This window comes from Nesoenas mayeri (assembly GCF_963082525.1).
Source record: "Nesoenas mayeri genome assembly, chromosome: 6".
Lineage (NCBI taxonomy): Eukaryota > Metazoa > Chordata > Aves > Columbiformes > Columbidae > Nesoenas > Nesoenas mayeri.
Window position 1 is genome coordinate 40198227 of NC_137545.1, and position 13908 is coordinate 40212134.

At 39.9% G+C, this 13908-nt stretch overlaps 1 protein-coding gene across 1 annotated transcript in view; it reads right to left on the minus strand.

The window, feature by feature from the left end:
• GTDC1 (glycosyltransferase like domain containing 1) overlaps positions 1-13908 on the minus strand; it is a gene marked incomplete at its 3' end in the record, with an annotated part of 158665 nt that overhangs the window by 35917 nt on the left and 108840 nt on the right. The window lies entirely within an intron of this gene.

Consider the following 13908-nt stretch of genomic DNA (forward strand, 5'->3'; position numbering starts at 1 on the left):
TTCAGTCGAACATGAGGCTCGTCTAAGTCTAGGCTGAGCCTAGCAAGTTGCTTCAGCACAGGTCCAAAGTTGACGCACAAAGACCATTTGTTGCCTAATAACGTGGGACACACATCTACCATGACATGGAAGTGGGTCTACTAACCTAGCTATCCACTCCTTATTTCTATAATGACCATATGAAAAAATTAATCACAAATTAGAAAAAAAACCAAACTTTGGAGAAAAGGATTGAGGGATTGAGTTCTACATCCATTTATAGGATAAAAGCAACTACCCCCATGATTTTTCACAGGTGTGAGTACTGAACACCAAGATGGGGAAACTGAGGCAGAGCTGCTCATGACCTGGAGGTACCACAGACAACATCAGACACCAGGGGCTCCTCCACCTGATGTCCATCCTGGAGAAAACCCTTCCCAACCGTAGGACACATTTGTACAGTTATATTGAGGTCACTGAACTCATTTTTGTAATATACGAAATATTACATTTTATGCAGATCTAGTTTTACTATTTGATTTAAAGCAGTAATGAATTATGGTCCTTGCCCAGGAAACAACCAAGTGAAGCTCTTTCATTCAAACACGACTCTTCTAAACGAACATGAAGAGGAATAGATGCACAGCCACCATAGGATCCTCACTCTAACGCTTGCCTGTACTTCAAGTTAATTTACCCAAATACTATTTACTTACATGCCTTTCAGTGTGATTATGGTTCTCCCAGACGAGTACAGGCATTCAAATTTTCCATTTCCTTTTAATTTCCAAATGTTGACACACTATAGCCTGTTTATTGACCTGTTTACTAAAGCCAACACTTGCTTCACTTCATCAATCTCCTCCACGGTTCTTCCGACTTTTACTCCATCACCGCTTGTTTCTGGGATCCCTCTTTGTCAAAGCAAATACTCCTAAACACCAGAATCATCCACTACAAGGGAGCAGATTAAATGCAAAAATACTCTTTTATTTTTCAAAATTACTCCCAAAATACAAACTATGCGAGCTTTACTGCAGTTGTACTCTTGACTAATCGCTTTGAGGATTTTTCTTCAAACCCCTAAAACTCCTTTCTGTCCCTCGGTATATTATTTTCACGTTCATCTATATTTTCAAGCCATCGACCAAATCACCTATGAGATCCACCTTTATTCCACTGCTAGCCATCACTCATTGGAGCCGCTCAGAACAAGTTCAATCGCATTCAACAGCCTCATCCAAACCCATTACCTGCAGCCTAAACAAGACATGTTCCCAAATGGGCTTGGGTTAAACTATTCCCATCTCAGCAACAGATGCTCAGAGCATAAAAGTATAAATTCAATATGGCTGAATTCCATACATATGTGCTTTTAACAGTTAAGTTGTCGTTTTTACAGTCTAAGCTGGATTATAGACCTCAAACCGGACGGTGGTGGCTCCTCTGAAGTATGGACGCATCCCCATGAGGATATACTTCTGTACATTTACGCATGGGAAAAGCTGAAGGAGAAATAGGTTAAGGGATTTATCCTACAACACCGAGTCTACGACAGAATTGAGAGGACTGATTTACCAAACCAGACTTTGAAAAATCATTGTCGTTAAGAAGAATTGCTTCACATGTGAGAGGTCGGTCTACCTGGGCAGGTTGTATCCCCCCATCTGTCTTTGGTCTCACAGAAAATAATCCACTCAATGCACCATTTCTATTCCTGAAGAGTTTTTTTTCTTAGTTTTCAGCCCTTATGCATCTGATCCATCATTGCAGAATTTCTAATAATATTAGATAAAACTTCACCGATCTCCCTCTGGAATAAACTATTTAATATCCTTTATTTAAGACATGTGTGTGCAATCAATTCCCTGGTATTTACTTGTACTACACACACAGTATTCATCATCTTGACAATTTTTAAAAGTTTTAGAACACCATTTCACTTAACAGTTTAAAAAAAAAAAAAAAAAGAGATTTATTTGATGGTTAACTTTGGAACAAGTTATCTGCATTAGCTTCCATTGTTTTGGCATAAAGTAGTTCTGTATATTTTACTAACAACAGTGGAGACATGATAAAGGATGTAGGCAGAGAGCCATAAACAGCTCTCGCTGCAGCCCACAGTGTTCGCCTAAAAACATTCATTTTTGGGACTTTGACTGGAAGATTCTGTGCTCACCCACTTGGATTCCGCTAATACAACCACGTATAGAACCCCGTACCTGAGTATAACCATTTTAACTGCGGAAAGACCGTTGTAAATCACACGTAGTATAAACTTGTCCACATGATTGGAGTGATATAATAGATATTGTAGTCCCTAACCACCAGCTAATGTTCTTTATGACACTTAAATAAATGACCTGAAAATAAACTAATAACAACACGAAATCTTCTAAACCTGCTCATGTGCAGTTCCCAAAAGAATGCTGGAGAAAGAAAGACAATGTCTAGTTAGCACATTTTTTGTGTTTACATTTTCTCCAGAATATTTTTGCTCCAGCTATTCTATTTTTTCCTCTTCCAAGCTCTCATTAATTTTTCTTTTCTGCCGCCTTCCAGACAAAGTCATCTCTCCATCCAGTACCTGTCCAGAACTCAGTCATTTATACACATTAAGAGCATGCAGGACTTCTACATCACCACCCAGAAGCCTATAACCTGGAGAAAAAGCCAGCTGGAGCCAGTTTCTACTCCCACAAAGACCATCAGAGTTTTTTGAATCCCTGCCTAAATTTCAGAAGATACAGCCACAGAGCGGCTACACGTGGAATAGCAGAGCTGGGACAGGAGCAGACACAGAATCACAGAACGTCAGGGTTTGGAAGGGCCCTGGAAAGCTCACCCAGTGCAATCCCCCCATGGAGCAGGAACACCCAGATGAGGTTACACAGGAAGGTGTCCAGGCGGGTTGGAATGTCTGCAGAGAAGGAGACTCCACAACCTCCCTGGGCAGCCTGGGCCAGGCTCTGACACCCTCACTGAGAAGTTTCTTCTGAAATTTAAGTGGAACCTCTTGTGTTCCCACTTTTGTGTACCCACTGCCCCTTGTCCTATCACTGGTTGTCACCGAGAAGAGCCTGGCTCCATCCTCCTGACATTCACCTTTTATATATGTATAAACATGAACGAGGTCACCGCTCAGTCTCCTCTTGTTCAGCTCCAGAGCCCCAGCTCCCTCAGCCTTTCCTCACAGCCTTTCCTCCACTCCCTGCAGCATCTTGGTGGCTGCGCTGGACCCTCTCCAGCAGTTCCCTGTCCTGCTGGAACTGAGGGGCCACAACTGGACACAATATTCCAGGTGTGGTCTCCCCAGGGCAGAGCAGAGGGGCAGGAGAACCTCTCTGACCTACTGACCACCCCCTTCTAACCCACCCCAGGTACCATTGGCCTTCCTGGCCACTAGAGCACAGGCTTAAAGAAAGAGATATAAGGAAGACATTCTTAAAAATGAGGGTGGTAAAATATTGGTTCAAAGTTGTCCAGAGAGGTGGTGGCTGAACCATCCCTGGAGACATCCCAGGCCAGGCTGGACGGGGCTCTGAGCAACCTGAGCTGGTGAAGATGTCCCTGCTCATGGCAGGGGGGGCACTGGGTGGGATTTGAAGGTCCCTTCAACCCAAACTATTCCATGACTCTCAAAACCACTCTGGAGACATGTAGGGTTTCGTTATCAAGGCCGCACCAATTTTCCCAACCTTAGTTACAACACACACCACTCACATAGGAAAAATGCTATTTTTAAGACGGGAGAAGGATTGTGTTGTTATTATTAACTTGCAGTAGTGAAATCTTGTACACGTGAAACTTTCCAGAAAAAATTATCACCAAAGCATACAAATATTAACACATTCAACAGGTTCCACAATGTACTGTCCCTTATATTTAAAAAACACGGAAAATGTTTGACTTTTATGCGCAACTCATATAATTAAACACTGAAAGCTCAGAACAAACAGTGAAAGATTTAGGTATCTAACTCTAGCATCATGACTTATTTTCAAAACTATTTTTCTTTTATTTATTCAGATTTTTGAGGATCTCTGACACATTTAACAGTTGATTTTAAAACTTCATGAAGACTTTAAAAAGACTAAGCCTTGAAAACTTTTACTTTTTGCACATTGGGTATAGATGTTTAGATAAAAATACGGCTTAAAAATTAAACTAAGTTCATATATAATAAAAATTCCATATACTAAAAGCCAGAGTTTTCATCTAAACGTTTGCCATTTTGAATAATAGATTTTTTTAAACTCCCCAATTGATGTATTATATATTTTCTTTCCATTTATGCCATGAAACCCCATTCTGAAGAAACCCACACACTTTTACCCGAAGCGGACACGCGTGTTTTGCTCAGCTCTTCTGTAACAAGTTGCTATGAAACATTGTGTGTGTTTATTCAAAGCACTTCATTTGCCCTAAGAACAAATTATCCACGGAAACCGGTTTGTTTTTGTGGCACCAAGAGTCACTTTGTGCCCCATTTTATTAAAAACAACAACAAAAAAAGGATGGGAGGGCCACAATGACACTGCTCAATGAATAGAAACCACATTAGAAAGACTTAATGGGGTGCTGGTTGAGCTTATATCAAATTATACAGGCAACTTCTGCGTGTTGCAAACTTGTTTGAATAGTTGTTCTCAATGAGCAGGGATAATGTGTAAGAATGGATATAAAGCTAAAATATATATATATATATAGTATTCATAAAAACTGGCCCTTCTGTAACTGTAGTTACATTTGAAAGCAAAGTTAAAGATAGTTCTGGCAGTGCAATGGATTTTTTTTAAACATTGCTATTAAAATGTTTAAAAATAATAAAAGGAGATAGTCATATTCATATATAGTAGAAACTTTCCCCAGGCCTTGGAGCTGGAGCAAACACATTTTAGAGCTGCCGCACTTCCTTCGTCATTGAAGCACCATCACGGCACAACTTACCACTTAACAAGCTCATTGTCTGAGAATTTCCTTTGTCTTTCTTTAAACACCATCACACACGTCTCTTTGCTAACTGTAATATTTTTAGTAGAATTTATGTGACTTAAAACAGAGATCTGCGGAGAGTTTCCGTGATTCTAATACCTGGAGTCTGTTTGTCTTGTAATGGTTGGGATGGACAGTCATTTTTGTCATTTGCAATAATTGGGAAATTCCACTTTTGCACTTTCTTTCTGCTTCCCTGAATTTATTCTGTTCCCGTGATGAATTTGTTTCCACAATTACTACAAATGGGTGCGAAACTACTCCATCATCCACACTTACTACTGGCCAAGCACTTTACAAATACCAAAGCTGCATGGATACTTACGAGCTTTTTCAAATTAGAATTCTGTCCACTCTGTTCCAAGGAAAAAGTAATGAAAGCAGTTCTTTGGAGGCCAAAGTGCAGAAGACAGCAACTATACTTGTATGTATATAAAAAATTATACATTTATATATTTTATAAGTAATCTGACAAATCACCTGGGAGCAGTAAAACTGATGCATTTGTATTTACCTGCTTCTTGAAAGATTATACTGCTCTCAGCTCAGTGATTTTTATTCCATACAACTACTGTCGCATTTTGCTCTACAGCAAAACCCAATTGCTAAGCGTGGTCAGGTGTCCCAAAGCCGTGCTACGGTTCAAACCTAAAAGCTCAAAAGAAGATTCCCAATATTTAGGGAATTTGCTCTTAGGGTTTACTGAAGTTGTCACATACTTTCAGGGATCTAATTTCACTTTCTGATCTTTAGCAATGGTTGTAATTCTTCAGAAGAGGGAAGAGATTACTTGTCAGCAGTAATCTCTTACACAGATAATGCCATATAAATATTAGGAGCTTATAAGCATGGACAAGGATTAGGAGCAAAGAGAGAGAACAGAAAGAAAACGGAACAGAGCCAAGATTAAGCACTGGGAAGGGCACGGCAAAAGAAAATACAAGGGCTGTGGCTGAGCTTCTCTTCCCACACTAGAATATATTTTTTCCTGGGTAGAATAAGTAGAGTTTACACTAATTTCCCTGTCTGTGAACTACAAGATACAGAAGCATGGAAATATTATTTGAGATGTGATGATTTCTTGCTGTCATTATCTTCTCTCTCCCACAACACAGGAGAAATACAGAACAGACTCAGGGAATCACCAAGGTTGGAAGGTCTCACCTTCTGTTCACAGCCCATCCAGTTGGACCAGTCAAGTTCTAACTATCGAGGCCAAGCATGAAGAAGACTTGCTTCTGACAAATAAGCCAAAATATTGCCATTTTGGCAACAAATTAGCTGAATGCAGCAACCCTTCTGACTCCAGCAGTGTGCCTGATGAGCGGGAGGATCCAGAGATGCTCCTGGAATAGAGCAGTTAGATCCAGATCAACCGCAGGCAGCTGGTTTTAACTCACGTGGTAACTCGGTCTGTTGGAGGTGTTTAAAAGACGCGTAGATGAGGTTCTTAGGGACATGGTTTGGAGGTGGGCTCGGCCGTGTTAGGTTAATGGTTGGACTCAATGATCTTAAGGTTCTTTTCCAACTAAATGATTCTGTGAAGATGAGACAGGCAGGAGAGGAGAGATGTCAAGAGTAAAGACAGCAGAAAAGAAACATGGTAATTCTCAGATTCCTCAAACCTTCCACCTACTTTTTCCAAATATTGTCTGAGCAAAATCCCTTAATATATTCTTATTTGCCACTGCCAAAAATTCCCACTTTTGCTTAGCATTTACACTTTTCTTTCCAATCCAGATTCACTCCGATTTGACAACGCTCTGATAATTTAATTCCCTAAGATGCCACATCTGTACCTCAATATAGGACGGATGGTCAAACCAATCTCTGACTTTCCAAACCATATTCCATTTGAATTTCTACCATGAAGATTACTGCTCAAGGTGCACTGTAAAGCCAACATTCTAGAGAACCAGGATTTTAACTAAAACGCTCTTCTCAACCCTTACACAGAGAAGGTACCACCTCCCAAAACACATCCTGCAGTGAAACGATGCAAAACTAAGGCAGGTGAAACTACTCCAAAAATATATATATATCCCTGAAAGTCAAAGGTTTCCCGGTTTCGAGTCCTCTGTGCTGTTCTTGTCGGACGTCATTTCAGCCAAAAGCATCTCTAGCCTAATCCAGTACTTGTGGGATTATTCCATTCTGTTACATACTTACTCCTGACAAATGACTTCAACAATATCTTAAGCGCTTTAGGTAAAAATCAGATAGTGATTACTCTGCTTTTTAATACCAGAAGAACGACTCTGGATGCACTGAAGTCAAAGGCAAAGCTCTTTTTGACTTCAAGTGAGACCGAGTTTGAGCCTAAATATATTATTTCTGAATTCACATCTTCAATTCCTTGAAATCCTTTAACATTAAATATATGAATCTGTGCAGTCAGAATTTCTAAGAACATCCTTCTCAACAAATGAAATGGTGATAATTTAAAAGCTCCTCAGAAAGATGGTAATGAACTACAATACATATTTTATAATGCAGATGAAAATAACTTATGCATTATTTTGTGCAAGATATGAAAACATGAATTAATTGATAGTTCAGAAAAAAAAAAAGAAGTAATTTTCTCTATAATTAAACATCATGACTGTGTAGATCTGCTACACCGACACTGCAAGGTAACAGATACACTTTTGGAGCCCTAAGAGTCACCTTGATAACAACTACCAGCAATGTAGAAATTGTTGATTCAAGTTCTGCCTCTGCAGAAGTTCAAAAGAATGGATTACACTATGAGGAAAGAGTTAGGCTTCTGAGAATTGCAAGGTTTTTAAGGTTCTTTAGGATCTTAAAGGATTGGTCATGTTTATTAGTGCTTACTTAAACAGAAAAGAAACCCAAACAAACTCAGCTCTCGAGTGCTCCTTTAGAAAACGCAAATTTCACATATAGCTCCAAACAATGCAGTATCTCGTCTTGCTATATGGAATTGGAAATGGGTGTCTGAAAACTGATATCACACCTTAAATCATTTTGTCTTTTATTTCCTTTTTTTTTTTTTTTTAATTAAAACTAATACCAGGATCCTGTAACATATAATTTCCTGTTTTGTGGCAATACTTCTAATCAGGATATATAGAATGGATGTCCCCTTTAAACAGGCAGTTTTGTAACATACGCAATGCAGAAGGGAGTGCTATCATAACACTTCAATAGTTAAGTGACTTTATGAGAAAAATACTTCCAAATGTTTCCTAAAACCTTCCAAACCGCACCAAAGAACATTATCGTAATATTATGTTTCCCTATGGCCTCCAATATTTAAGCTTGCTATTCTCGAAATGATACTTGGATGAAAAATATAAGTTTATGTAATGTATAAATTGTTCCTAGAAGAAAAGTTGCCTTTAAAATTACTCCGTATAGATGTCAGATATTTTACGTTTCCAATAGCTTTTCTGCATTAATTGAACAAATAGTGTGCTGGTGCTTCGGAGAATGGTCTGTATTTTAAAATTGAACAGTCACCGCGTGATCTTACTCATAGCAAATACCGAAAACAATAACTGTCCTAACCGATTACATATCAAGTTACCCTTAATAGATATCCATACTTCTTGCACAGTATACATAATCCATATAAACTGCATGCCATATATCAATACCATATTCCAGCGAATCCACCATCAAAGAGTTCGTTTATAGTGGGTTTTCATTTGACTCAGGGTTGTAATGTTCTGTGCAAGCATATTCTAACCATTTCAGTGATTTTGCCAGCAAGCTGCTTTTTGGCAGATTATTGGCAGTACATATTGGCAACAAACCAGTGCAAGTAAACCCTCCTTATAACTTACAGGTAAATAATGATTTTAATAAATTTATGTAAAATGTTCCACTTGCTGACATCTGGTTTTGATAATCCAGTCGACTGCGCAAATGCAAACTTCTGTGTGTTTCTCAGGAAAACACATATTTCACCTTAATTATTTAACACTTTCTCAGGTACTCCGAGAAATAAATAAGCAATGAAGCCTACGTTCACTTGAAGGTTTAACTGAAGAAAGCTTTCTCTCAAAGAGCTGAAGAAATTAAATGAAAATAATAATTTTCTGCACAGAAAAAAATCTAAACCACATTTTGTCATCAGTACAACATCCAAGTTATAAGAAAAACACTGGCTATTGTGGAATTATCTCAGCTGCAGGACATTCAAATCAGATGGTCCAGTCAACTGCCTCTGGCCCTGAGGACAGGGGGGTAATGCAGAGACTCTGATTCCATTTAAAAATGTGTTACTATATTAGACTTAGTTGCACCTTTTTGTACTAAAACTCAGTATGTACACACTTGTACCTCAGCCAGGCAGCATGGTTTAGAGGGAACTCTGAGTTTTAATCTCAGCTTTGCCAGTGGGTCGATGTATCATCATCCAAACACCAAAAGTCTCCTTGCATCTCTAAAACTAGAATGGCAGTAGCGTTCTGCCCTAAAAGGATCAAGTATTTTTGTCAGAAAGCTCTAAAAATGTTATTACTACTAGTAGCAGTGTTGTTACAAGGGAAAAAAAACAACCTCCAAACCTCCTTTTTCTTGTATAAATCAGGATGTCAGTGATGCTGATTTAAGATCACTGAGGATCAGCATCCAGGTACCAGAAAGCCATGCCAGATATGAAGGACCATAAAACAAGAGGAATATGCAGGGTTTTGTTAGAAAAAGAAGAAAATAGTGTGAACACAAACAGCACTGTTACACTTATATGCTATTAGTTGGCAGTTACCAGCATGGTGACATATCTGCATGAGGACAGCAAGAAGGGCAGTGCCTTTTCTGTAAGGAGACACATGAAAAGCTCGAGCTAACACTTGCTCTGTAGTAGGACATGGTCATCTTGACCACTACTGCACTAAATATATTATAAAAATCAGAAACCTTGGAGATGGAAAGAGCTTGACCATGACCACCCCTGGAAGGCTCTAAGCCCAGGTTCAATGGGGCTTTGAGCAACCCGATCTAATGGAAGGTGACCCTGCCCATGGCAGCAGGGTTGGAACTAGATGATCATTAAGGTCCCTTCTAACCCAAACCATTCCATGATGACTGTTCAGCCTGTTGCTTCTACAACTCCGAGTGTTGTTTGTATAGATACATTCCAAGTGACCATGGAAAGCAGTACTCTCAGTATGGTACTTCGAGGTTTCTACTGACATAGGTCAAAAAACCAAAAGAAACGCCAGCACATGAGAATTTCAAGGGAAATGACAAAATCAAAATAAAAGCATTTAACAGCCCCACAGAGACGTTTCTTCAGCTCTTCCCTCTACGTTCAGGCCACCAGTTCCTCAGGATTCTGGTTCCCCAAGCTGCCATGTTCTATCTGGTGACAAACTACCACCAGTGCTCACGTCCCTCAACCCCAAGTGCTGGCAGCAACACGTTAGGCCTGCTGGAAACGTAACCACAATTAAAGGGGAGCAACGTACTTCAAAGGTTTGACAAAGCGATGTCCAGGTCTGTCCTGCTGGTGGATACATCTCAAAGTTCTATTAAATAACTGCTTTAAACGGGGCCTGTAATTAACAGGGAACAATTATTAAGCTGCAGGTTTTATTTGTGCCCAATGCAGCCTAGTATTTGCTTGCTGGTTTAGAGCATTTATTCATTTACGGAGTCAGCAGTTTAGGATTTTGTAAGGTTTGGCAACATGGTTAAAACCCAGTGAATTCTTGTTGAGATCTATTGGATGTGCTGGTAAAATTTGCTGTTGCTGTAGTGGACTTGCTTTTAATTTGATCTGTTTCAAGGATTCGGTATCCTTCCAGCACGTTAGAAACCTAAGGGCATATATTTGTATTGTTTAAAGGCAGGAAATTCTGTGAACTGAAATGAGAACATATCCCTTTTGCCTTTATGGACTTTTGTTATTTTCTCTTCCTTTTGGGGTTTTGGAAACAAAACCAGTGAAAGCTGAAAGTTTGAACAATAGTAAATTACTTTCAAGGAAAAAAAAGTACAATGCTAAGCCTACGTTCATAACTTTATTCATACACTTTGTACATATGTAAATTGGACTTATCCAGGCATCAGAAAATACTATTTGCAGCAGGGCCTTAGACTGCAACAGGATCATACTGGTTTTGTCATAAAAGACTGTGGACTTTGCTGTTTTACTTTATTATTATTCCTTTACTACCTTGTATTAACTTGTACCCCACTGACTTCATGACAGAGCCAATTTGTTTCATGCTAACCACAGAAGCGGGGCAATCACATTTTTATTGTAAGGACAAAAAAAATACGAATCTTTGTAGCTCTTTGACTTTTACTCTGTGTCTGAAGAGTCTCAAAGGTGCGAAAGGTGGGTCTGAATTCTGGGGCCATTGGCACAGTGTAGGCATATGAAATGAGAACTGGGGCAAGATGAACTGGGACGCATATTGTGCTGAAATTAAGAGTTGGACAGACACCACCTTCTAGACAATTACAGCATCACACTTTCTTACGGCAGCTCTGTAGTAATTAGCAGAAGGACTGGAGGCAGAGTGGCTGCATTAGCACAGATACCTGATCTCAGCAGGATGCATTAATCCTCGTGCAGTCCCACACAAATACGTCCACGCTGCTCTTGGTGAGAGCCAAGTATCTTTATCGCACATAATGAATTATACTGTACTACTTTAGAAGAATAGGGGTTTAGGCTGTCAGGAATACCCCTGCCTCGTGACAGACCACAGAGATCCAAATCTGCAACAAAACTTGCTGGAGGATAACTCACACGCGGCAAGCTTCACCGCAGCCATTTCAGCAAGAGCCTAAACACTTACCCAGCACTTACACAGCGGGTTCCTTGCACATGGTGTACGACAAGCTGACTATTCCTCTCTAATAAGCTTAATAGCTAAATATAAATTACAGCGGGATGTAAAGCTTGAGAGAGACACTCGACACCCAAGATATTGCTTGGCCACGAGATCTCTCCTAGCTAGTGTTTCTTCACACTCGCTAATCCCTCTTCCTGGACAGCAGCGATTCCGACACTGGCAAACTGCAGGACTTGGGTTTATTCACTTTCATTTGGCACAGTGCTTTGTGCCCATCTCGTCTGCTCTTGGAGGTTAAGACAACTGAAGCAGGGATCACAATGAGACACCATCAATCGTCACGAGAAACACAGCTCAGCTGTTTCCACGCAGTGAAAGCCTTTGGCAGAGAAGAATCTTAATAAGAGATCTGAAAGAGCACGAAGAAGCAGCTTTTACTTTAAGTGCTCGCAATAATGACTTCCAAAGAAACACTCCTGACCATCAACCCTGGGGAATAAAGAGCTGAAAGGTCTTCATGCTCATCTGTGGATTGTCTGTCTTGTAGATCTCTAAATAAAAGCAAAGGGGATGCAGAACTACCCATTGTAATACCTCTATGGTCTGTCCTGCAGAGATGGGCAATGAGGAGAAAGGTTTGGTTCCCACACCAGACATCACGGGGTACATCACCCTCCTGCTGGAAAAGAGCAGGGGTCCAAAACCTAGAACCTGTGAAAACCACAATTATTCGTGTGGTCACATATCCACACATACTCTCTTATTTGGATACACTAATTTAACAGTTTTGCCCCAGTGGCCAAAGAACAACTAACATTATATTTTGAAATGTAGCAGCATACAAAAGTCTACATCATGTATTCAACACACATACACATAATGACCGTAAGCCAGTTTACAAGTCCCACTTACCTTATTCTTGGTTCTTCTGAAAGTGTATTTAAAGACTCTTAGGGCGAAAATTACGACTAAGTTCATGAACTACAGAAAAAATTGGCTGTGACACCATTTATTAAAGGTTACGATAAACTAGAAGGTCCAACTAAAAGGAGCAGATGTATCGTTTGCCAAGTTGTAGCTGCAGACAGAATTTTTTGTGCCAAGATCAAAAGAACAAGGTGTTCATATAAATGGCATTTTATTTTGATCCTATTACTCTATATGAGCTCGAGGAGAGATCAAAGGAAAAAGTACCCAGGTTTCACTATTAACACTTAACATAGCTCCAGTCGGAAAATCCTTTCCAGATTGTTCGTGCAATTTAAAGCCCAGCACATTTTTGTTGTTCCGTTGGGTAATATACCTGAAGGCACGGTTTTCATTCCACAACCACCTTTTCCATTGTGGAAAATTGCTTCTGATATATATAATTTCAGTTATTTTCATTTTTTATGCCAGTAACCCCCAGATATCGTAGCTTTGAGGGCTGCACCGGTTTGGGTTGTACCCGCTGTTCCAGAGAGACGGGCTGCCCTGAAATAGCGACGATATATCACTGACTGCACCCAACAGTCGGGAAATTCAACACCGTCCGAGTCAAGAACTAAAGGCTGGTCCAGCCCCTGCCAATGGCAGTTCCACTGGAAGCAAAGCGTACCAGCTCCCACCGAGGATCTAAACAAACCTAATGGGCCTTTAAAATACCGAAAGGTTCCTCCTGATAGCTGGCAAGAATAAATACGCTTTAATATGTCTTATGGCTTATTATGACATTAGCCAGGCCCACTACTATTAATTAATGGCTCTATTGCCTTTCATAGAAGCCAGCAATGCTGCATAAAGAAAAAAATAATAATATAGTGTATTTCTTACAAAGCCAAAATATGCTAACAAGTTTTAATATTCATGCTTTCTTTGCACGCAAGCTTCTCATTGTTGATTCAGTTATTCAGGGCAGAATTTTCAGAATTTCACTTCCAGCAAATTCCTTTACTAAGACAGCAGAAAACTGCTAATGAACAGGTATAGTTTATCAGGCTACCTCTGGAAAAAACAGCAATCTAGCGTTCCTAATAAAAACAATGCCTATGTCCTCCTTCCCTGCCTTGCCTTTCCTCCTCCCCTCTTGCTATTAAAGCATTTGTGTTACAAAGTTGTTCCAAAGTTTGTTGTAAATGCCAAAAAGTGGGCACCAATCCCACACGAGCTGGCTCAG